The sequence below is a fragment of the Typopeltis vanoorti genome, chromosome 16 (genome assembly GCF_054136105.1).
Source record: "Typopeltis vanoorti isolate ZY-2024b chromosome 16, IOZ_Tvanoo_1.0, whole genome shotgun sequence".
Taxonomy (NCBI): Eukaryota; Metazoa; Arthropoda; class Arachnida; order Uropygi; family Thelyphonidae; genus Typopeltis; species Typopeltis vanoorti.
Window position 1 is genome coordinate 93,227,286 of NC_143564.1, and position 25,943 is coordinate 93,253,228.

The window sequence follows — 25,943 nt, forward strand, 5'->3', positions numbered from 1 at the left end:
TAAGACTAGTTATCGATCATAAGCAGACTCATTTATTGCTACTCTCAAAAGAATCGAATTTAAGACAGTGGATGAACAATATGACGAACAAGTAAAATATTTCTTTTCCCTGATATGACAGAATTTCATGGGAATAGGGAACATCATGCTCTCTCTCTCTCTCTCTCTCTCTCTCTCTCTCTCTCGCATCATGATCAAAATCATTCAGAATTTTTACTTTTACAGAAAGAATGAATGATAGACAAGTGCTGGCCCCTCGGCGAGCCACTTAATTTCCACTGCGGATGATGACTATTTGGCTTTAGCAAGTAACCCCTTTTACTTGCTTAAACAAATCGGTGTGCAACATTAAACACAGATATAAAAAATCACTGTAAAAGACTAAATATATCATATATAATAAAGCCATAGGTTCGCGACATCATAATGTTCTGAGAACAACTGCAGTCTGATTACTTTTTGATCCCACCTCGTCCACAATGTACCACAAGATTTGGCTATCAAATTACTGAAAAGACAGTTGCCTTTTATCTGATATACATATATAATCATTATATTCTACCACCTGTATTAATTAACATATCAAATTCCTTCTTTGAATACGATTCAGCGTCTTCCTTTACTACTGCCACGGTAACTTTTGACTGTGACGTATTTCCGTGAATGATGCAGTCCCCCCCCCACAACATTCAAGATTCCAGTTGGCAGAAATCACTTAGTTGCAATCACTTCTCCTTTGAACTGTCTGTTTCAAGCAGTCATTATTGGTCATTTGAATTCAACGGAATACTTGAGGTTCAAATTATATCCAATTATTGCTCTGTCTCATTCTATAATTCTCTGTAAAGTTTACTAAACTACAAACTATGCTTTGATGTAATTATATCTAATTAGCATCGCTATGGTCTTTAATTGAATTACTAGATCGTGTATTGATTATCTTATAGAATACACAGTTATCGGAACATGTAACAGCGAATTGCAGCACTATATTGCACATTTAATTATCTGAAGGATAAAGAAATACATGTTCGCGGAACAAAGTTCAATATGTCATATCTTGCGATTCATGTCTGCATATAATTATATTAACTCCTTATGTTGTTCTCTGATCAAAGTTAGGAGGAAAAGCTCTTCATGCATCTTTGAATAGAAAATTGATCCAGCTGTTCTCGCATTGCTTTTCTATTTTCTATAGAATTACCTATTCAGAGTTTTAGTTTATAATGAATTAGATGAATTATGTATTAAAATACACGTGTTTATCTCAAATTTAATTCATTATATAATTTATTTCTTTTAGTATTTGTCAGACAAATTTATGATTTTGATTGTTATTTTAAATCTTCGTTAGTTTTCTTTTTAGAAACAATGGATAACCTTCTATTAGCATTCTTTTTTTATCAATTTCTCTCTCTCGCACGCGCTCACACACAAGCAAGCACGTACACGTATATAAATTTTAAACAATGTAAATTGCATTCATTGTTTTTAAAATGGATTAATCTCTGATTTGTGACTCGTTTCAAATCTGATAGTATGTAATAATATAATTAAGAATAAATATAACAAAAATAATATATGATATTTCCTAAATATACAACTTTAAGACATCTTTAATGCTGGTACTAATATGGCCAACACTTGTAAGGTTAGATAAAATGTCTGCTATACAGAAGGCATTTTTTTAACCTATTGTTGTACCATCCAAGTTGATGAATATAATTCTATTGTTTACCAATTTGAATGCCTCATCATTCTTCCAAGTTTCCATGGAAATAATAGATTCTGCTTTCACTGCTGTGCGAACTGTAAGTAAATTAAATAAAATTGATGTATTTCATGAGCTCGTCGTTTGTGCAGTTGGATGTATGATTCGTATTTAATCGCGATGATCGGTGAGAATTCTGAGGGGAAAACTAAGTGAATTACTTATATAGGAAATGAAATTAAAACTTAGCTACATTCGCGTTGACATAATAATATATCATGATATCTAGTAAATTATAATAAGAAATCATGGAAATTCGATGAAATAGTTGATACATTTTATACATATGAAGAAATTATATATTCCTGTTAAAATATTTTTATCGTAATAAATATTTATGCCTAAAACTATATAATGATATCTAACATTTAAATGAATTCAAGACGCACAATATTGGCGAGGATGCCATTAATATTTCTTCTAAGATTTCTTTAAATGGGCTTCATATTTCTTCAAATATACTTCGTAACTTCAATTTGTAGTATCTGAATCATTTTATAGTTCTGTTTCAGAAAGCTATTCCATAAATTCCGAAGTCGATATTCAGCAGACGGTTTATTTAACCGACTGGTTTTTGCTTCCACTATCTGACCTATTGGTTAGATAGTGGAATTCGCATTAATTCCCTTGTGGGAATTGAAATTTGTGAATGTCTGGTGTTAGATGAATTTCATTACCCCGTCTGAGACGACAGCGATGTTACTGGAGGTCTACAATGGTTTGAAAAAGTTGCACGTTCGGTCTCTAGAGCTTTTCGTATTATCGTATTTTCGTATTAAGGCAACTATTTAATCATAGTTTTGAGTTTTAATCGCTGTGCAATCTTTGATTATTTTTTAGTTTCGCGATGTCTTTTTTTAACAACTCAATAATATTCTATAATAAATGAGATACCTTTTGATGGAGGAAAACATATTTACTGAATACTGTACTGACAGGCAAACTGAGATATAAATAATTTCAAACGAAATAGGGTGTATATCAGTCGATTTGTCGACATTTTATTCGGTTTTGATTGCTTAAATAAAGAGCCAATAGGCTTCATTTCGGCGATGTAACATTATTTAAATTAAGGGGATATTAAATCCCACATTGTTTCAAAACCGAATAAGAAACTCAAAGATCGGAATCAAAGAGTTTCATGCCGAATATAGTATAGTAAACTATAAAAGTATCGGCGGATACTAGCGTAAACTAAAGCACGGAGTACGTAGTACAAACTAGGGCAACTCGCAGCAAAGTAGGGTGCACCTGTTTGACAACTCGTATAGCAGAGCATATAAGTTCTTTTCGCTATACCCTCAGTATTAATTTGTCTACCTACTCACTGATGGGACCTCAATAAATGTCGAAATCAGTCCGGATAGTGACCTTCCACCATAATGTATAAGATCATACATCTCCTAGGAGATGTGTTTTACATTATGGGAACTACTAAGAATGGTGATCAGAGCTTTACCCACCTTTGCTACGAGTTGCCCTAATTTGTACTACGTACTCTGTGCTTTAGTTTACGCTAGTATCCGCCGATACTTTTATAGTTTACTATACTATACTATATTCAGCATGAAACTCTTTGATTCCGATCTTTGAGTTTCTTATTCGGTTTTGAAACAATGTGGGATTTAATATCCCCTTAATTTAAATCATTTTTGATTGCTTTAAACTTTGGATTAATAATGCGAGAATTTGTGTTCTCATTCATGTAATTTTTGTTTGTGTTTGTATTTAAGAAACTTTCTCAGTCTTGATTTGTTGTTGGTGGTGGTGATGGTGGTGCATATATTTAAGATTGTGTTTCCAAAATTAAAGTATAGCAAACAATTGGGAGGAAGTCAAAAAAATCATCATCTTTAAATGTATGAAGAGTGAAAATTGCAAAAAGAAACATCAAGCAATCTTTCTCTCACGCTCACGTATCCCTCATAGTTATCGTCCTATGAGTTTTCCTCATCATAAAAAAAAATAAAATAAAAAGGAAACTTGTGTACTAACAGGAGCCCGATTGTAAACAGCCTGCGTAATTCAATACCACGCATTCATTGGATTTTGTAGATTATCGTCTTCATCTTCGTGGGCAACGTTATTCTGTACCTTTCTTCTGAATAATATTGATAGCAAACGCAAGGCAGAATAATATTAATAAAAAAAAAATGTTCAGGCTTTGTATATCGTGTAGGAACAAGTAGGAATGTGGGATATAGAGAAATCATTAATATCATCTTCAAAAAATGTCTTCTATTCTTAAATCGCATTACTGAGAAACAACAGCCGGGTGGAAATCCTCAATAGATCTTTTTAGTTCAATGATCTGGAAAAAAAAATTTTCAAACTGTCAGTCGAAAAGAAGATGAATTACTTTGATGTAAGCAAGTGCATCGATTACGTATTCTTCTTTATATGGTATATCTAGCGTACTTCACTTCCATTTAATGGACACAGGAGAGCACCGGTTTATAATCTGTCTTGAGGAATAAATGAGATTTCATTACCTAGTGATAAAACGATAGCAAATAGAAATAAAAATGCGGTGGCAATTTACCAAAGAAATTAAAATACTAAGAGTAAGATTATATTTCTCTACAAGCTACGACACTGCTGTCGAACTCCAATCATATTTTCCCCCTCTGGGTCGTTTTTTTTTTTTTTTTTCCCTCGTTATCTGTCCTGTCCGCCCATTTTTCTCTATCTGTTATATAATAAGCAGACGCCTGCAATATCTTTTATTATATGCAGAATGAATTTAAAAAAAAAAAAATCAAAAATACTGAACTATTTATTTTTGATTTCCAAGTTCACGCTTTTAAACAAAGTAAAAGTAAATAAAAATAAATAAATAAATGATAAAACAAATTCCTTAGCCCATTCAAGCTATTACTGTACAAAAAGTTTGCAACTTTTTTGTGATTCAAAGGACACACCTTAAAATAACCCTGTTTTTATATATTTTTAATCACACAACACCCATAAGGGTTAATGATAACAACGATGATTATTTTTTATCTTTCCATTTCGGTTATTCATCCTACATTGCGTAGTTAATGTTCGATAATAATTATCTACAGTGGACAGATTTTTAATTCTTTCTGCGTGGGCCATTCTTTGTAATAATAAAACGGTTGCGTATTATATTTCTAAAGGGATGTTTAGAAATGAAGTTGTGCGTGATATACCGTAGTATACTGATATACATACAGTGATATACTGATATGAAAAATATCTATTTCTGTGGGGGTGGTGATAATTTTTCCCACACAGCGATATAGCCATGGATACGGCGATCGCCGTATCCATCGCTCTTCCGAAGTGAAAGATAAGGATTTGCACTTATTGGAGGAGTAGTTAGGTAAGTTTAAATGCGCTGTTTATAGTATTTCTTATAGCATTTTGCTGAGCAGTGAATCATAGGTATAGTACTTGCTTCTCCAACCATTTTTGCAACATATTCAAAAGCTATTGGAGAAACGGTCGAATTTCTGTATATAGACAATGAAGCAAATATGTGGTCAGTGTCACGAAACTTTCCGAGTAGTATAAAATATCACAATCTTCATAATACTGCTTGCCGAAATTTGAAACCCAATAATAAACCAAACGCGATTTTAGTGACAGATTCTGTTGTTCTCAGCAGAAAAGGTGATTGTACTTTTATATCGAGACGAGGGTATCTTCAACACGTGTTTGATATTTTACATTTAATTTGTTAAACATTGTGCTTAATTACACAAAAGCCTCTCAATGCTGGACAGAAATCCTATCACTGTTTCTTATGATTGCTGTAGTGCGTTGCTTATTTTACAAAATCAAGGACAGACCACTGGAAGATACGTTGTAAACTTGTAAACAAGTATAATTTTGTAATCCAATACAAAGTTTTATTATTTAAATTATTCAGGTTTTGAACCCTTGCCTTAGAAAGATTACGAGGTGCCAAATAATCTTAAATTATATGAGAATTACATAATTTAACAGTGTATTTGTAAAATGCCTTTTAACACTAAAGAAAGTCTTAGTAAACAAAAGGCAACTTATTTTCTAGAGTCTATATTTCAAAGTTTTTATCTTTTCAAGTGGTGTACTGATGTCTATTGTTAGTATTTTGTTTTAAGATATGTTACCGCAATTTTTTAATACTCTGACTTCAAATATTACAATTTTGTTCATCTTCTCTGACGGTGTATTTCGAATACTTTTTTTGAACATCGAATATCATTTCCTTAATACATGCAACAAAATAAATAAAAAAAAAAGGAAGATTATTCTTTCTCTGTAATATTACCAATGTTTCCTAATAAAAGCAATCAATATTTTAACTCTTTTTTTTTTTCAATTGCCTGCTTATGACAAAAATATAACAAAAATAAGCAATAATGCTGTCTTGAGTGTAATTCATTGCTGATTATATTCCATCGGATGCATACAAATTATCCTTTTTGTTTACTAGATGATTAAGATGGCACATTTTTTCTGAAAATATTCTGGTTAATGACGTCCAAATATCAGTTTGGGATTCAAACTAAATTACGGAAAATTGACCATAATGTCACTTGGGCTTTTGAAAAAAAAAAAAACCTGCTTTGACTGTGAGAAAATATTTTCACGTTTTCCATTCAAAATTAAAGTATTTTAAAAAGAGATAGAAGATGGAAAACGATTTTAAAATGCATTATTAATAGCTAAGATTTTTTCTTTATCTTCGGAGCAAGTACTTGGAAATTTCGATTAGAATGGGGAAAAATACTTCCAATTTCATTTGTATTTGGAATTCTTTATATTTTTGAACCAACAGGTTAGTTGTATCAGTAATATGTGACAATGGGCAGAAACAAACATGCTGTCGATAGTAGAGCTTACAAATTAGGAAAAGTTGAAAAAGACTAAAATATTGAGGCAAAATTCAGGCCTAGATTAATGTATGTTTGTTAGTACTTCAGAGACACACACAGAGAAGATTGACTAGACAGTAGAATGATAAATTTAGCGCAAATAGATAATGAGATAAATGTGATTTTGAAGGCATTGTTTCCAGTGAAATAATTTTAAGAATAATGCAACAACTTCTGTAAAACTTCTGAAAAGTTACAGAAACTGTGATCACATAATTCGCTTAGTTCTGTTTATCGAAAATCCAAAGTAGTACTAAAAGTATGCATAGACTGCAAAGTAATCAACTCTGATGGTAGGGAAAAAACTAACGAAATTACTAAATGATTGCAATTGATCACCAGTGTGGAATTAGTATAAAAATGATTACAACAGGAACATCTGAGCTAGGAATTTAGTACAGTTTCACTAATGAGCAAAGATTTCTAAATTCTGATCTTCTGGAACTCATTGCACTTTTCGTTTTGCATTGCAATTGAAAATTACAATGTGTTCTCTAAATGAAGAAGAAAATGCAGAGTACCTGTGTTGCTAATGACGTTTTTCCCTCTTTGATAGAACTAATGTTTGAATGCATAATATGAATCAAATGTATTAACAGAAAACAAATCATACATGCTACTCGGTTACTTCAACTGTAGTATTAATTAACATTAGTATACAAGCCGAGTGAAGATTTTTTGAAACAAAAGAAAACCACATATTTTATCTTCTCGATAATTAAACACATGCCACAAAACGTGACATCATTCATTTGTATGTAACGTACTTTTGCATCACAATGCCAACAAAAAGGGCATTATTACAACAGCCGTTTATCTACGTAAAGATATTGTTACTGTTCAAACTACTGGCATTTTATAAACGAGCAGGATAACTTTGTGACAAAATGATGATGCAGTATATCTGTAATACTGATGTTCGACGTTACTTGCAAGTGATTAATGATAAAATAAATAAGTATGCATCACATTATCTTCGAGAGAAGATTAAACCGGCTTCGCTACTGTAAATATCCTAATGCAATTAACGTGTTCATTTTTATGTTTAGCTTAGAACGCTCGGAGAAATTTAAAAGCAAAGATGTTTAGATTTTCCTGAGAAAGAAAACAATCCATATTTTCTCGTTTGTGTTAACGAGATAGTATGGGATTAAAGGAACATAAATTTCGTCTAACTATTGTGAGGTGAACCGCACTTACATATTATGTATTATTAAAAACCATAATGAAAATTATACGTATGATAAGATTTTTACAAAAATTGAGTTCGCTGCCATGTTTTGCTAAATAAGCAGATACTATGAAAAAGGATTAAGGCGTATTAAATGGGATGAATTCCTCAAAATAATAAAATAGTAATAATGGAATTACTGTGCATTGCTGTTGATAAAAAATTCGGGTAAACCAAAATTCATAAACTGAATTTAATATCAAAAGTTGATATAAACTTAAAACTTCAATAACGTTAACTGAAAAAGTAATGATAGAGTAATTTCTTTCGAATCATTCCGGTTTAGTGACTACATTTTTATTAAAAAAAGACTGTTTTTTAAAACTAAAGTATAAAAAACAAAGTTTCGTAAGTCGTCAGACTAACATCTTCAGGGGTAAAGATAACTAACAATTTAAAGCACAAACTATAAGAAATCACGAAAGAACAAGTTCATTTATTGGTATTATGAACATCAAAAAAGTTTGTTAAAAAACCGAATAATAGATCTATACAACCGTTAATACGTGTTAGCTGGAAAAAATGCTATTCGATGTCGCGTTCAGTGGTGAACTGGGTAAATTTTTAATAAACGCTAACCAAACTTGATTTAAAATCAAGCCTTGATTTTTGTTGCATTGTGTAGGAATTTTAATCATCTTTGCTGCCTCTTTGAATTTTCTTGTGAAACAGGAACTAGAAGAAAATAAAAAACTTCCTTTCCTAGACATCCTTATAGAAATAAATGAAAGAAAAAACAGATTATCGTTCTCCATTTGTAGAAAGCCAACAAACACAGGAAGATTCCTTCATGCTACCTCACACCACCATCCCAAGCAAAAAATAGGCCTCATAAAAATCTTAAGGGATAAAGCATACAACATCCCCAGTACAGAAGAAAAGCGGAAAAAAGAAATACAATACTTAACACAAATCCTACAACTGAATGGTTTCAAAACTAAGACAATTAAGAAAATTCTCAACACACCACCAACAAGAAACTTATATAAACAATACTTCAAGAACGCAGTCGCCCTTTCTTATATCAAAAATGTAACAGATAAATTAGTCAAACTTCTCTACAAGAACAACATAAAAGTGACTTTCCTTCCACTTGAAAAAATATCAAGCTCTCTTCATCCTCCGAAACCTCCACATCACACAATGAAAAAAACAGGAGTTTATATACGTAGCAGATGCCACAGGAACAGTGAATATTATACTGTTCCTGTGGCATCTGCTACATAGGCCAGACGAGGAGATCGGGAGAAATCCCCATGAGCGAACATCAAAAGGACATACAAAAAAAGAGAAAAAATAAGTCTGGCTTGGCATTTCACACAGCTTCTACTGGTCATGATGAACTCTGGGACAGAACAAACATGTCCTATATCGATAAAATCTTTCACAAGAAAATTCAAAGAGGCAGCAAATATGATTAAAATTCCTACACAATGCAACAAAAATCAAGGCTTAATTTTAAACCAAGTTTGGTTAGCGTTTATTAAAAATTTACCCAGTTCAGACCTCGGACAGAGTGAAAATGAACCACAGAACGCGACATCGAAAAGCATTGTTTCCAGCTAACACGTATTAACAGTTGTATAGATCTGTTATTCGGTGTTTTAACGAACTTTTTTGATGTTCATAATACCAATAAATAAACTTGGTTTTTCGTAATTTCTTATAATTTGTGCTTTAAACTGTTAGTTATCTTTACCTCTGAAGATGTTAAACCCGACAAGTTTTCATTAGTCTGATAAAATACAACGTGCTACATTTGGTTCCTTCCATTTTGTGATGATGCTTGGATGGAATCTAAATATGGAAACTTACACAAACCTGCAGCTGATAAAAGAAAAATAGGAAGATATGAATTTGAAGATTCAGATCATAAGGTAGGGAAGGGGAAGGTTACAACTAAAAATACATCAATCATTTTGCGTACGTGTATATGTATGATAATATTCATACAAACCACAAAGTTTCATTTCACGTAAACTATACAGAGGTTTAAAATGCAAATCTTTGTAGAATTTTTGTCATGTTTTTCCTTTCTCAATAATATTTAGAAGAAAATTTTCAAATCTAATAAATAACGTAAATAGCCTACCACAGGAAAACAGAGGTCTTTGTCACCTGATATTGTCTTAAAAGAACGTTATCTTGGTCTGATACGTAAAATTCTTAGTGATAAAGAACCACATTCTTGTTTTAAATTGCGTTCTAAACCACTTGCGTTTGTCAAGCACGCCGCGTATTTCTTCTACTAAATTCGCCAAACATGCTGCTTACATGCGAACCTGCTAAAGGTATGAAATTCCTGGGATTGAAGTATAATGCACATAAGGAGAGATTGGAGGAAGAGGTGGAGATACGTTGTCTTAATCAAGCTTGCTGCTTACCAACGAGATAATTCAGCAGTATCGCGGGATAAAATCATAGTAAATGAAATGTTGTTCGTCCCCAAAGTTTAATTAAACAATTCCTAGATGTACTGTTTGTGCTATAAGAAAAAAAAAGTATACCGTGACTCCGAGCTCAGCAACTAAACCCATCTTACTTAAATCTTATCACTTAAAGAGAACGAGACGTACAGCTATTATGCTTTCATTGCTACGGCACGAGAGGTTCGCATAAAGAAAAATATCCAAAGTATCATGAAACTCGAAATATTAAGAGAAGTACAGAACGAAAGGTGTGTACACTCTATTAAAAGTTTTCTTACATTCATTGCAAGTTTTACCTGTTTCTTGAGGACTGCGTTCTAATTTCATCAAGAGTTATTAAATTATAATCAGAACATTTCACTAGATCTACGGAAACTTGAAAGAAGGAAGGAATAGGAAATGATGTTGTCGTTTTTTCATATGACTTAATTCATTTAAATTAACGAAATGACAATGAGCTTTTATAATAAGATAATTTCCGGAAAATTAAGAACTCAGCATCCGTTCTAAAATTAGTGCGATATTCTAATTATAAAAAGAACGTGGTGTGTGTGTGTGTGTGTGTGTGTGTGTGTGTGTGTGTGTGTGTGTGTGTGTGTGTGTGTGTGTGTGTGTGTGTGTGTGTGTGTGTGTTAAATGCCGTATATGTACGTATCTCACTGGTTACTATTAGGTCCTGCTGTATTCACTAATTCTACTTGATTTATGCTATATTTTTACAATATTTGCTAAACACCTCCGTGTAATAGTCGGAGATGAGCTAGAATGGCATACTGGCTGTTTACGGTACTCCAAAAATGACCATCTTCATGTCCTTCTATACGCCAAGAAACGCTAAGGTGTTTGTGTAAATTTTTTAGTTCCTGTCACATTAATGGACTTTTATTTATGTAAAAGAATCCTAACATTTGTTGTTACTTCTGTTTTCACAGCATCATCCGACTGCACACAGCAGAACTGATTCAGTGATATACATTAATTCTCCAGAGAATCCTTCATAATCGCTTGCAGTTCTATATCTTACTGCTACCAACTTCCATGTGATTGATTCCCTGAAGAAGGACATCTCAGGCCAACATTTCGATAGGAACGACTGGAAGATTACACCACCTCCCTAAGGTTTGTAGAAAGTCGAATATATCATACAGCAGAAACATTAAAATAATGCAGCCTTGCAATAAATATCTCACCAAGTACGGATGTGTTGTAAAAAAATGGTTAAAGGATTTTTTTTTATTTGTATAATCGAAAACGTTTTTAACCCTTAAAATCTCCTCTTTTGATAGTAGAAGTATAAAATTTAGAGTGGGACCAGTGTATTTTTATATACATCTAATTTTATATAATCTAATTATATACAAAGCAGCTGAGGTTGATCAGGCGTGTGCAATGTATCTGTCAATTCTTTTTTTAGAGTTTATTTATTATTTGGTTTAGAGAAAATCCCGAATTTGTAGTAAAAAAGTCCTTTTCATATGCTTATTAGAATTACTGACTCAACTGTATTTGGGGAAAAAATGAACCTTTTACAAAGCAGTATCTATCTCATTGAACAGACGGAAACTCAAAATTCAACTCAAATCAAAGGCGTGTGTTGTCTTCCAACTGTGCTACAGAGGCTTGAGCGTTAGAAAGATTCATATAGTGGTTTAAATTTCTTAAAAAAAACAAAAAACTATTATGTTTTTGAAATTTATGATCTCATATCATTTTCCTTCAACAGTTTTCTCACTTGCGTGAGTTGGCTGTAGTCTAAGGATTATTTATTTGGACACTTGGTAACCGAGGCTGTCAGTGACATACTTGTTTATTATGTTAGATGCATGTGTTCTTTTCACGGTTGTCTATTTTAAGAGAATAATACATTAGAGTTTCAAAAAAAAAAAAAAAAAAACTAATAAATTGTTCCTTTATAGTGTATCCTTAAGGACATTCGAAGAGAACACGTCCTCTTCGGGCAGAAAAATCTGGTTTTTAATCTCTCGTAGGATGGATACAAACGTTCTTTCTGGTGGATTTTCAACTTTACTCATTTATTTATTCGTATGGAGTTTCCTCCCTTTTTCTCCCGCGACCCTATTGGGGCGAGTTGAGCCCCCTCATGGGGGGTTTACGTATTTATGGCTGTAGATCCGTGTGTGTTCATTGGGCCGATTTGCCTGCTTGCGGGATGAAAAACGCCAGATAAACTGGTGGGAAAAAACCTACTACCCGCGCCCAAGCCCGGCTAATCTTGGCTATGGCTGAGAAGATCCGCAAATTCCAGAATCGGGAATCGAACCTGGGACACTCCTTCCCCAGTCATATGGTTGCGAAGCGCACAGCCACTAGGCTAACCGCGCGTATGGATTTTCAACTGAAAATGAGTTACCTATTGCTGTGGCAGGATTTTGTTTCCTACAAAACTCTGTATCTGAACTTATATACCGTTTTTATCGGGATTTGAACCCAAAAATCTCTCTCTTCCTACCGTTAGTGACGGGTTAATACTGTTAGGATTAATAAAAGTCTTTGGAGCTTATGACTATTAATTAGCACAAATAATTTTATCTTTATCGAGATGAGAAATATGCATATACCTATGATTACAACGGGTTTTCCCTTTTAGTCGTTTCCGACCGTAGGTGACTTTGTAGGCATTGCCCACAAGGTGTTCCTGGTGAGATTTTTGCAGGGTAGTTCACCATTGCTTTCCCCAATCCCCCAATTTTATGCAGGCTCGGGACCGGCATATGACTGGGACGTATTCATTACTGCAATCCACGTGTGTGTTCACGGGGGATAGTTTGCCTGTCCTGGGAGACAAAAACCCGAGTTTCCGGATGAAAAAACCACTGTATGAAACCGGTTAACTCACCTTTAGTCGAAAGAGACCAGATAAAGGTTCCTAACATCACTGACTGGAATCGAACCCAGGTCTTTCTGACCAAATGGCTTCGTTTATACTGACTGAGCTACGGAGGTTCATATACCTATGCGATAGTTAATTCAAATAGCCATAAAGCCTCAAAATTGATCTGCATAGCATGGAAATGATATAAAGGAAAAGCTCTGTTAAATAGGAAACATCGAAAAGTTGTTAATATTTTAGCATTAGAAAAATATTTTTAAGGTTTAAATGAAATATAGTAACATCGCTATGTTTTAGTTTAGTGATATTAATGTTTTTATTAGTTACTACTTCATAAAGATCCCAAGGGATCTGGTGGAACATGTAGGATATTCTAATAAAAGATGTTGTGTTTATACTAAGTACTTTTATTAGTCCCTAGGGATACGTTTTATTTCCTCGGAGTTAGCAAATGTTTCAACACCTACTGATATTGCTTCAAGGAATGGATAGAGCGGAATCTTCCCCATTGCAAGCAGAAGATATTGCTTCTTTTTTTCAAAAGATGCCTTTAATGGCTACATAATGAAATTCGAGGAACCTTCTACTACAAGCTGAGTTGTAGGTTTGAGAATGTATATTTTCAGCTGAAATGAAAATAGCTGGGATTACAATTAACAACTCCAACGTTAAATCAAAATAGCTAATAAATGAAGATTACCAGAAAAAAAAGTGCACTAAGGCATTTATATCATACTTTATTTTGCTAACGCATTTATGGGTACATTTATTTTAGTTTTATTCTATCGTTATATTTTTTTGTCTGTTGTAATAGAGAACGAAATATCTGCAGCTAGTCTATTAGGTCGAACAATGCGAAACACAAGCAAAATTACCTCGGGAAATTTAATTATCAGGAGTTTTCTAGTTTACTGCCAGTGAGGGTAATAACTGTAAGATGACCAGTATCACCGACGTGCTCCACTTTCCCCTCTGATCCTGCATTTGGCGATTATTACTAATTCACCGAGTGTATCAAAATCAAAATAATTAAAAACAAAAACGGAGACTGTGTCCGCTTTGAACTCTTGCCCTTTATAGGTACCATGAATAGTTAAGAGAATACGAAGCGGTAAAAAGTAGATAAAAGTATCCTGTCGTATTCAGTATTTATAATTTCTGTTGTTTCTGATCTGTAGGAGCAAATATACACAAGTAAACAAGTCCATGCTCAAGAAGTTCGTTTGAGTAAGGTTATAGAATTTCTTACATTTTGGTTTGAACAATGAATTATTAATTAGGCTAGGATGTACTATTCATTACTTATATGTCGTAATTATGTAATTATAAAGCGAAGTAATCCTTCTGCTCCAAATGGTTATTAAGCAAATAATGTACATTTTAGTACAAATCTAAAAACTAAACAGGTTAATTTATTTATAACACAGCTTCACTTCGATAATCTGGAATTGGATTTGCGCATATCAAAACAGCATCCTTCTTCTCTCCATGACTTTATAAAGGCATGAATTTTATTTTTTTTCGAAAAAATATTCTATCATCATTTAAATTCATACATAACCGAATATGTTAGTTATGACATCTAAGTTTTATTCAAGAACTTAAATCTCTCTCTCTCTCTCTCTCTCTCTCTCTCTCTCTCTCTCTCCCCCTCCTGCTGTTTCTCTCTTTTCTTTCATTACTCCCTTGAATATGTTCTTCAAGTCAACCTACCTGGTTGGCCGAGCGGTTAGCATATCCGCTTTCCAAACAGTTGGTTGTGGGTTCAATCCCGCACTGTACATGGATGTCTGTAGTTGTATTTAAGTGCTAAATAAACGTTATCGCCGTATAGACCACAGATCTGCTTATTGGAGGCCAAGAGCTTTCAGACCAGGAAATAGGACAAAAAATCTTTTGCCCACCCACATTAGTAGTATACTATAGGTTTATGATCTTTTGAGTGTGTCGCATATCAGAGCGGACGCATGCTTATTGAAATATAAGACATCAGTGTTATGTTATATAATTCATATTAATAAAAGCAAAACGGGATTTTAACTTTGAATTTTTGGATCTAATTATATTTAATAGCTAGTTTTAATACCTTTATGCATATAATTTGCGATTCCCAATTCCAATACTATTTTTATCTTTCGTGAATATATTATGTATATTCATGTTAGTAAAAAAAAATACGAAACAGTACTGAAATCAAATAAAATCAAAATTAGATTTCATTTTGATTTATTTGTTGCATTAAATTTCTTCAATTTTGATTTAATTTATTTCATTAAATTTATTTAATCTTCATTTGATTTATTTATTGCATTAAAATTTTGTTAATTTTGAATTTCTACTCTTAAATCTGCATCACCTTGCTACGCGTAACCAGTTATGAAAGCCAAATCTGTTTGATTAAAATACTATCTTTCCATTATTATTTAGAGCGTTTTACTATCCTCCGCATACATTATATTCTTACATACGAACTCCAGCCTATCAGTAGATAATTATACGTCACAACTTCGAAATCTTTCAGAAGAAAATTCCGTCCTTACGAGGAAATTTTCTTCCATAATCAATTTTAATATATGACTATTGAATGCAATTGATGTGTACTTCGGCTTATCACATTTATAATGATTTCGAGTAATTAAGCCTAACGGATGATGTATGCGTTTGAAAGGAAACGAATGAGTTTGGTGGTTTCCGTAACCACAGTCTTCCAGGCTCGTGAGACGTCCCTTCATTATAAATGACAAGCAATCATCATCCTAAAACGCCTGCAGCCCATCGCGGTAATTAAGACTCTATTCATTGCCAAGTTGAAGTAAGCAGTCTTCCGTCAAAAAGAATCGTCTTGCTTTCCGGCGGAACTTTGGTCCCCAGTGCTTTCTTCCGTCAACGTTCCCCTATTATCGATGTTCTCCCGGTGGGTGGTGATGTAGTAAAGTTATAAATTAGATATTGAAACTCTCGTGTTCAGCTTGCTAGGGAGCGATCCCCAGGAGAACACTGTTAGATTTATTGGTTTTCTCCTCTCAGCCAATTTATTTACATCAGAAGGTAGTTTAATTAATATTTCTTTCTTCTTGCTTGCTTTCTCGAAGTCCATTGAGTCTACAAATGCAAAATCTAAAATTAAGCCTTACTTCAGGTAATGTAACAGAGAGAGAGAGAGAGAGTGGAACTGAATATCTCGTGTAACGAAGTTGATAGAGAAGCAGCAGTCATTTTGAATACATGAATATCTGCTTGAATGAGAACCGAGACAGCTGAAAGTGAACGCACTTTTATTTATTTAACTCACTGCTAAATTAAATGCAAGTTGTTTGCATAGGAAAACAACACATCGGTAACGAATGAATCCGACACTTGGCTTATTTTTCAAAGCAGTCCATGATGAAGTAGAAATGGCATTTCGTAAAGACGCCAAAGTGCCTTTTAGAAAATATTGCGGCTTTCGTTTGAAAGTTAATTAAAGTTAATGACGTTAATGCGATCTTGGCAAATTATAAATCATAGCATTTTTAGCAATGCACGAAGCATAACTCAATGCTTCAAGAGACATCCCCGTTTTGCATTAAAAGTGAATTAAGAGAATGCACAATTTTAACTATTTGCTTTTCTTCACAAATATTTATGTTCAGCCATTTAATATGCGATAAAAAATAGATGCGTTTCTTTTCTTTTGTTCTCAGACCGCATTCTTTGTATTCGTCACTCTCTCTCTCTCTCTCTTCTCTCTCTCTCTGTCCACTTCCCTTATGTCTTTTCATATTTTATGTTCCGTTACGAAGTCCCAACATTTGCCGTTCGAGTAGAAAGAACTAGTCTCGATTCCTGTCTAAGTAATCGAACCTAGTTCTTCTACTCGAACGACACTGGTACAAACACGCAGTAAAACCTTATAACCATTACCCTCACAACTTTAACGATTTCTACCGTTTTTTCCAAAACATTATAACTCCGATTTCGTATAAAAAATCGATTTCAAATCTTGTGGTAAAGTTACCGATGAAAGGAATTAATATTTTTATAAATTAAACTAATTTATGCAATAAGTATATTTCATTTCTTCGTATTATTAGACACCTCCAGTGAGTCCAAAGACTCATCGAGGAAGGACATCTGCTCCACAACTCTGCCGCTCAATCCACCAACTGACCGCAAATACACCAACACCATCGACAACTACTAGTATTACCAAAGACAATCACAAACATCCATGTTCACAGCGGGATTCGAACCCGCAGCCTTTTAGCTAGATATGCTAACCACTCGGCCAACAGGCTGGCAATATCACGCGTTGAGAATTTAAACAATATTATGGGAAAATAATCAGTTATCAGCCGTTAATTTCTTAAAAATAATGTAAAGAACTTGAAAGAAGAATATTAAAAATACCAGGGCTGCATTTTATCACTTGTGAGAGGACAGAGCAGTCCATTACTCCAACCAACGATAGCATATGATTCTATTGTTATTTTATTATTACTATATGGGAACCTCCATGGAGTCCGTTTAATACTCATCGACGGATTTCCACTAACAGTAACACTGACAATCAATACCTGCCCTAATTTGCTTTGAACTCATTCACCGACCAAGCACTTACAACTGACTCTGGCCATCCATTCCACTCATGCACCACTTTCCAAGCAAAAAGCTAGTCCTCACAACTTTGCTTGCCACAATCTTACTTAATTTCCTGGGATTGCCCTTAGTTATGTCCACAACCCCCCCCCCCTAAGCAACTTATATGTTTCTATCATATCTCTCCCTTATCTATCAACCTGTGCAATCCACAAATGGAATATTAGATTCCTCAAATGCACTGTTTCAATAGTTCTGAGGTATTTTAGTTTAATTTAAATCTTGGTTGAATGGGAAGGTCCCTTTTAAATACAGATTTTCTAAGGAAAGCGAATTCATTAAAATGGCAATACCGTCGTAGATACGAATATTAATCATTTGTCATTTAATTTCGAAAATAAAAGTCCTTTCGATTTAAAAAAATGCAAAATGCGGGGTACTCCTAAAATATATTCTCCAAATTATTACCGGACTACAGCAGTCTTTAACTCATCACTCCAAAATATTTAGAAAAAAATATTCATGTAAAAATTAATTGAATCATTATTATTATTATTATGTTAAATGGTGTGATGTACCTGTAAAATTTTGAGGACAGTTGGATGAGATTCCTTATTAAGTTTACTCATCATTCATCTGTCGACCAACACGCTTAGCAGTAGAAGAACATTAATTTACCCACATAATTTCCATTTGAATTATTCTCCACTCTGTGGTGCCAGCATGAAAAACCAAAGATTTAATCTCTCGTCTGTAGCACGTCGCACGTCTTGAAATGAGTTGTAGCGTGTTGATTTTGATTGCTTTTCATATAATTCTTATATTTCATCTTAATTTATTACTTTACGCAAATAGTTCTTAATTTTTTGGTTTTTTAATTCATTCTGTAAAAATACTTCTCACTGTATATATAATAAACGCATCTTTAAAGCGTGAGCTAAATTTAATATTTCTCTTAAAGCGAGTGTCTTGTTTTTCAATTCTTTTTCGGAAAAAGATTCGTGATGAATAATTATGGGAACTGAACTATTTGACCTCCTCCTGCTGCTGCTACTACTTAATTTGTCCAGGACAATGTCATACACTCATCTAATAGAAATACGCATATGGAAATTATGTAAACCTAATGTTGAAGATAAATAATGGAATACAAACTTATTCACTACTTACGTTGAATTCTCAAGAAATCACGGAAGATAACAGTTATAATGCGTAAAGAATTCAAAAGAATCTCATGGAATAAAATGCTATACAGTTTACATACGATGTTTCCGTTATTCATCTTGGTATATGATTTAAATACGAAGTGTGTGTGTGTGTGTGTGTGTTATTAAAACCGTAACGATTCGTGGTTGTGAAGAATGCCTACCATATTACCAAAGCGATTCATGCTTTTCACACGCTGCAAAATAATAACTAACAATACATTTAATAGTTTATGAGAATTTCCAAGTATTCGAAAATCTATACACTTAAGGTCTAACTATAAAAAAAAACCAACATTCTCTGCAGCTTGTATTTTACTTTCATCTTTCTCTTTACCATGTTTCTGAACCATATAACAGAGTGGAAGTGGCCATTACTTTGTAAAATTGTAGCTGAGTGTTTTTTTTTTTTTTTTTTTTTTTAGTGTCCTCTTAACTGTTCCACAGATTTTCTGAAATTTCTTCATTTTTTCATCTATATCTTTATCTTTTAGATATGTCATTATGCAGACTAAGTAATTAAAATGTGTCGTCTGTTCTATTATTTTATTTTCTATGACTATTTTTGATCTAATGATCTTGACTTTTAAATGCCATGACTTTTGTTTTCTTTTGTGAAATTTTTAAATTGTATCGTTGGCATAATTCGTAAACTGATTTTTGAAGGTAATCTTCATTGTCTTGTAATATAATCTGATCATCTGCATACAACAATGTATTGAAAACAGTTCTTCTGGTTAACTGGATACCTTGTTTTATTGTTGTTTTCCATATTTTAATAATCTGATCAATAGAGTTGGAAATAAACTACATCCCTGTCTGACACCGTGATTTATTCAATCTCCTCTGTTAATTTATTACCTAACTGTAACTATATTTTTCTATCGTTATATAAATGTGTTTAGCTTGTACCAAATTTAATGCATCTCTGTCTTTGTGCGAGGGTGGTCTGAAAAGTTCCCTGCCTCGACCCTAGATGGCAACACTATCGGCAAGATTTTTTTGTTCTAAGTCGGTACATCTGTCATAAGCATCCATGTGAAATTGCAAGTCATTCTATCAAGTAGTTTGTTTTATACACTGTCTGAAGCCAAAGTATTGTCTGTATCCCTTGAAATGGATACACTTGAGTATCGTGCGGCTATAAAATTCTTTGTAAAAGAAGGTTTAACGCCAAACGAAATTCATTCGAAGTTCATAAAAGTTTATGGACACTCTTCTCCTTCGTTTTCGACAATTACGAAATGGTCTGCCGAGATTAAACGTGGCCGTACCAGCCTTGAAGATGATCCACGTAAACAGCGTCCAAAAAGTGTAACAACACCAGAAATCATTGATCAAGTGCACAATATGGTATTGGATGACCAGCTAGTCAAAGTGCGTGAAATTGCTCAGACTATAAGCATTTCAAAAGAACGTGTAGGATGTATTTTGCATAAAGAATTGCAAATGAAAAAGTTCTGCGCAAGATGGGTGCCGCGCTTGCTCACAGCAGATCAAAAACGCACTCGCATGAAAATCTCTGAACAGTACTTGGAGCGTTTTAGCAAGAACAAAACTGATTTTGTGCGTCGATTTATGACTATGGATGAGACTTGGAATCCAAACAGCAAACAAAACAGTGGACAGAAGCCGGATGTTCAGCGCCAAAGAAGACAAAGTCGGTTCCACCAGCACGAATGGTCATGACATCGGTGTTTAGGGATGCTAAAAGGCATTTTTTTTATGAATTATCTTGAAAAGGGTAAAACAATTACGGGGGAATATTATTCCGATATTTTGTCCAGACTAGACGAAAAAATTCGTGAAAAAGGACCATTTTGTAGAAGAAAAAAAATCATCTTTCATCAGGGCAATGCACTTACCCACAAAGGTGTTTTGGCAATGGGGAAATTAAGGGATCTGCACTATGAATTGTTGGAACATCCACCCTATTCCCCAGATTTGGCTCCCTCTGACTTCTATCTCTTCCTAAAACTCTTCCTCGCTGGTTAGTGCTTTTCTTTAAATCAAGAGGTGATTGCAGCTGTAGAGGGGAATTTTGCAGATCTTACTGAGAACTACTACAAGGACGGGATAATAGCGCTGGAGCATCTCTGGAATAAATGTATTAGTCTTAAGGAAGATTATGTTGAAAATTAAAAATAATTTTGAAATTATAAATTTGTTTTTTCATTGTTAGGCCGAGAACTTTTCAAAAACCACCCTCGTATTTTATTAAAAGCTTTCTCGTAATCAATAAAGTTCACATGAGTCTTTAAAGTGAATTCTCATCTTTTATCAGTAATTGGTTTTAGCAGATAAATATTGTCTATACATGATCTTCCATGTCTGAAACCATTTTGTCCTTCTGAGAGTAGATTGTTTGTAATATTTCTGTCTTTTATTCAGGATTTTACTGTAAATATTATAACTTAAATTTAGATATAACCTTAGCTTTAAACCGATATTATAGAACCTCACATTTCTTCCAACAGTTATTTATTAATTTTAAGAATCTGTGATATAAATATTCTTTGCCATATTTCCAAACTCTGTATTTATTATGCCATCTAATCCGGTTGATTTCCTATTTTTTTGATACCTTTATTGTCTCTTTTAGTTCTTCCAGTTTTATTGGTTTTATATCAGTGCTGATTTCTTCATTATTGTTTTCTGTTATTAAATTTGGATTAATTCTTACACTGCTATTCTCTCCATTGCTTCTTTTGTACTGTGCTGATTTGCGCTGTGTATCTTTCTTCGTTGTTTAATTTCTTAATATTTTGTAGGCTATCTTGTCGTCCATGTATGTGTTCTTCTATTTTATTAATAAATCTGTCCCAGTAATCTTGGTGACTTTCTGTACTATAGTTTTAGCTATATTTCTTTGGTTTTTGTATATTTCTTCTGTTTCCTTTGTATGTTTTTGAAGTAGTGATTTATATGCCATTTGTTTTTCTTTTATTGCATTTCTATATATCTGTGTTTCAGATTTTTATTTTATTTTTATTGTTAATATTATATTTTTCTTTCCAAGTACTTTAGAGGCTGTTTTATGGATTATCATTACTTAAGTTTTCCATTCTTCTTCTATATCTACACTGATTTGGGCTTCTTTTAGGTAATCTATTAATCCTGATTGATACAGCTTTCTAATGATTTCTTCTTGTAATTGATAAACTTTGTATACTTGTTATCTTTCTTGTTTTTTCTAATTTACTTCCTTTCTCCATTTTGCTAGTATTTCTATTTTAGAGACTACTAAATATTTATGTGAAAAATTTTCATTTACTCTGTAAACACGTACATCTCTCGCACGTGGTGCTAGTTTCTGATTAGTAATGATATAATCAGTTATAGATCTTGTTCTTCTACCATTCCAAGTATACTTATTTATATTCGTTTTTTTTTGAAAGAAAAGTAGTGATTATTTTAAAATTATTGAAAGTACATAAGTGTAAAAATTCTTGTTATTCCTGCAAATTTCTCTAGCATTAAGACACACATACATACCACAAAAACTACAAACACTAGCGTTGCTTAAATTGTGTGTGTGTGTGTGTGTGTGTGTGTGTGTGTGTGTGTGTGTGTGTGTGTGTGTGTGTGTGTGTGTGTGTGTGTGTGTGTGTGTTCAAATATAGAAAAGTAATTTTTTTTTATATTGACCGGACATGTGAGGTCACAGGACTTATAACTTAATAAGTTATAAGTCCTATTATAACTTATTAACATGTAAGTAATTGATAAAGTAATCCGGTTACGTGTAAGTAATTGATTAAGGAGATGTTGTGATAATAACCGTGAAGGAATTTACATGTCTGATATGTCTTCTTATATATACTAAAAGAAAAGAACAAATTATTACAATTTGATGAAAAACGGGGTTAAAGTGTTTTACAATATCTTCTATCTTGTGGTTATTTCAGTTGCTTTAATGTCATTTTTGTTCTAAGTGTTTATCAGAACTTCCCCACCCCCATACTTTTTTTGCACAAAGAGTACAGCCACAAATTCTGTGGCTGTGCAAAAAAGTATAGGGGAAAGCTGTACCAAATCACAGAGATAGATAGAATGAAGAAAGATGATGAATCGTTGTTTTGATATCTCGGAGTTGGATAGTATACGGATGATGACCAGTGTCTGCTTATATAATTAGATGAATGGTACTGGAACCTAAAAGTATGTATTAAGATGAAAAGCCATAATTAAAAAAAAACAAAAAGAAAAAAAGAAACAGAGCGCCAATTAACTGGACTGAGTCTCTGAGAGAGAGATGAGACCATCACGTATTAGGGTGCATTGACGTCATTTCTATACAATCAGACATCTTTAGGGTAGTTTTGGTGCGCCAACACACATTCCACGCGGGATAGCAGCTTAGTTGCTTATTTTATTTAGGCATCAGAATACGCTATATCGATAGCAAAAGTAAGAAATCACTAATCGTCATGAGACCAAAATCTGAACTGCCTGTCGCAAATACATTAAAAGTTTAGCAAGCAAAAGTGTACTTATGGCCGAAGCATCAGAGGCTGTGAGGCCAGTGTCATATATGCATGTTAGTTGATTGTTTTTCTGTCCTATATGGCCGTTTTATGGATGAAATGATCCGAGTTTCTCAGAGGATAACCCTACTACATCCGTCTGCGACCGGGTACCTCACTTCAGTTGAAAAGCTCTTGATGACAAAGAATATTTTGTATGTCTATTAATAATGGCCGCCTCGTTGTCAAATTTTCATGACATTTTGTAGACTCGTTTTTTACACTAATAGAAATAGTTATTTGTGAAATCGATATACACTTGAGGTATCCGGAAAAAAATCGATTTGTTGAAAAGGAAATGCGATTGTGGTGTGCTTAATAGCTTTTAAGATAATTTGCTGTTTTTTTTTAAATTTTTTTATTTTAACCTTTGAAATTATAGTTTTAAATGTACACTGGTTAGAAACATCGACCTCCACAAGGAGACGATTATTTTAAGTCAAATTAATATTTTAATATTTCATTCGTAATATTAGGCATAATTTGATTATGTTTGTTAGTGATTCAATTAGAGATACTATTTCAGTGTTTAACTACTATTAAATGATACTGAACGTTAACAACGGACAAAGAATTGGGAAGATAACTGTTTAAGGAATAAATTTACTTGTGAATAATAATAATATTCATAATCAAAATGTTGTTATTGCTATGAATTAATTTTAACCTGACGAATTATGCTTCGAAATAACTAACCATGCATTTGTAGATTCTAACAACTAACAGACTAATAAAATAAAAGTTAAACTATCTTACTTATTTATATCTTACAATTTATATTAAAAACTTTCGAAATAAGTGTTTGATCGTATGTGTGCTATTTTTACATATTAGAGCTCAAAACGTATGGTCCGTACCTCGTTTTATGCTCCGATATGAATTTCAAAAAAATTCCAGTAGAATACCAAGTTGACAATTTGATTCAGATTATACAAACTGCCTGCTTATACGATATGTAACGTAGACATATAACATGACATTTTTAGATACGACCATTTGTATGGATGCATCGTAGCTTAATACCCACTCTTGCTGGCCACCCACCGTCTAAAATCAATTCTTTCAGGACGAATTGGCAATACAAACCGAATTCGGAACACGAACATTCTTTTTGGCGAGAGCATGCGAAAGGGAGAGTAAAAAAGAATAAAAAAAAGAAAGAAAGAAAGAGAGGAACGTAGATCCATACGATGCTCTACTACTACACTGGCCATTTAGTATGGAATATTTCTGACGCATTTATGTAAACACAAAAATAGCAACCTCGTTTGTTTTGTGGTAATGCGATTCCAATGGTCTCCTTCAACACTAGTTCGTATTCCACGTTCTGTAAAAGAAAAACAGAATTAGCTTCCTTTACTACCCGACACGGAAACATGCGATAGAGAGTCGTAGTGCATGAGTGTTCCTCTCTAATACGTATTTGCATAAATATGTATGTCACAAGTGCTCTGGCAAGAAACAGTGAATACAAAGCTTTTTTTTTTTTTAAAAAAAAAAGAGTAGAACTGCTTTTGAAGCATTTGGCTCACTGCTACCGAAATTATCACCAAGTTTATTTTATTTTTTCCTCTGAAAGTATCCGTGTAAATTTACCTCAAATTTTTATTTATCGGTTTACCCATAAAACTATCTCCGACTGTAAATTTCCCAAAAGAACGCGCACGTTGCTCGTGTACCTATTACCCTAGTACTACTCGTGGCTTCCTAAGGAATTCATCCCATGTATCACCTGAACAGCAATTTCAGGAGGAGCTAAACTGAAATCTGCCTAGGAAAAGAGGGAAAATATACCAAATAGATGTCTTGTGGAGTCCCTGCAAGTTAATGATAATGTGACTACAAAGTATGGTCGTTGGAACATGAAATTATCACGGGACTTGCACTGTAACGCATATAGCTTGAAGGCATTCTCCAAATTTGATCAGAGTTGAGTAAAATTTATGCTTTTTTCTCATAATTCTTAGAGTAGCAAAGAAGTAGAGTGCGCTTTGAAGACATTTTCTCTTTTTTCCTTGTTCCAGTAATATTGCCTGTAGTTTTCTTTCAATTTCTTAATACATGCTTTCTTTACTTCGAAAATTGTCTAGTAAATCGTAAAGCAAATCTTCATCAGAAAAATTCATAGATTGATCCTTGCAGTCACTTTTCTTCGCATTTAATGTACAGATACAAAAAAGGACATGTTTGAGAAAGGAATAAACATTTTTTTTTCCGAAGGAGAAGCAGTTATTTAAATCAAATTCATTTTATTGATCGGTAATATTCAATTCGAGCAACTATATTATGGAATTTCTTTGTAAATTGTCTTTTATAGATGAAAAATTACGTTACTTGCGTTTTTTCTTTGTTCGTATATTTCAGTATTTAATATTAACCAAACATCTTCCTGCTAGTAGAGAAAATGCTTATAGATTATTTTTCTGCTATCAAATGACCGATCATTGTCGCTTAATTATTCCTATA

The 25,943-nt window shown here is 33.2% G+C and overlaps 1 protein-coding gene and 1 long non-coding RNA gene across 2 annotated transcripts in view; one reads left to right on the forward strand and one right to left on the reverse strand.

The window, feature by feature from the left end:
* Window positions 1–25,943, reverse strand: part of LOC150098184 (neurotrimin-like) — a 368,343-nt gene that overhangs the window by 250,589 nt on the left and 91,811 nt on the right. The window lies entirely within an intron of this gene.
* LOC150098185 (uncharacterized) overlaps window positions 1–25,943 on the forward strand; it is a 112,393-nt gene that overhangs the window by 84,823 nt on the left and 1,627 nt on the right. Inside the window, exon 2 of the long non-coding RNA XR_016549604.1 lies at window positions 11,250–11,436. This is a non-coding gene — a long non-coding RNA (uncharacterized LOC150098185). The remainder of the gene's footprint in view (window positions 1–11,249; window positions 11,437–25,943) is intronic.